Below are 1,217 nucleotides of genomic sequence, written 5' to 3'. Positions count from 1 at the left end.
GGACAAGGAAGGATTTTTCTTGATCTTATTAAACAGTGTTGTATGAAAATGACCGAAGCATAAGGCTGACTAGTTGAGATGAATTCACAAACACAACTGTGCATAGCTTTTATGCACCAAGACTGCATCAAGACATAGATGACAACACACACTTAATACACTTCATTAAAAATGTACACAGACATCACCTACATTAGGGCTGCACGATAGAGCAGGGCGATTTGGCCTAAAATCAAAATCTCGATTAATTGAACATTTTAACTTGATTACAATTAATGAACGATTATTTTATTTATTTATTTTTATTTTTTTGGCCTAATAGTTCACTGATAAGTTTTGTACAGTAAATATGCTCACAGGTTACAAGTGAGAGATTTTTCAATGAAGGGTGCATTTATTGATTTTAAAATAATTGAAGGAAACACACACACACACACACTATCTACTATCTTATTTATTGAACATCAACGTTGAACAACTGAAATTAAAACACACATTGCCTCTTCTAAATAAAATAACATCATATAAGTAATATGTTAAGCAATGCATTTCTTGAATCTTCTTTAACCAAATATTTTCATGTAAATAATAATTTTAGTAATGTCAAATATGCCTCTTAAGTCATCTATGGTGCAGTTTCCAGTCATCTTCAATGTAGTGCAAACATGTGGTTACATTTTTTGAGAGGTGCACAGGTATGCGACTGCACAAAGCCTGACCACACCCGTGCGTTCGATGCAGAAGTTTAAATCAGCCTTAACAGAGCGGGGTCATGTTACTCCACACGCAGTAGGGAAAGAAATTGAAGAAATTGACCTGAAAAATGTAATCGATTATAGGTTTTGAATGTCGATTTCGATTAATTGCCCAGCCCTACTGCACGATATACTGGAAAACTCTGATATTGTGGTATTTTATTTTTCTGCAAAATACAGTTGAAGTCAGAATTATTAGGCCTCCTTTGAATTTATTTTTCTTTTTTTAAATATTTCCCAAATGATGTTTGACAGAGCAAGGAAATTTTCACAGTATGTCTAATAATATTTTTTCTTCTGGAAAAAGTCTTATTTGTTTATTTTGGCTAGAACAAAAGCAGTTTTTAAAAACATTTTAGGGGCTAAATTATTAGCCCCTTTAAGCTATATTTTGTCGATAGTCTACAGAACAAACCATCGTCATAAAATAACTTGCCTAATTACCCTTACCTGCCTAGTTAA

Source organism: Danio aesculapii, chromosome 11 (assembly GCF_903798145.1).
Source record: "Danio aesculapii chromosome 11, fDanAes4.1, whole genome shotgun sequence".
Lineage (NCBI taxonomy): Eukaryota > Metazoa > Chordata > Actinopteri > Cypriniformes > Danionidae > Danio > Danio aesculapii.
Note: the sequence above shows the minus strand (reverse complement) of the source record.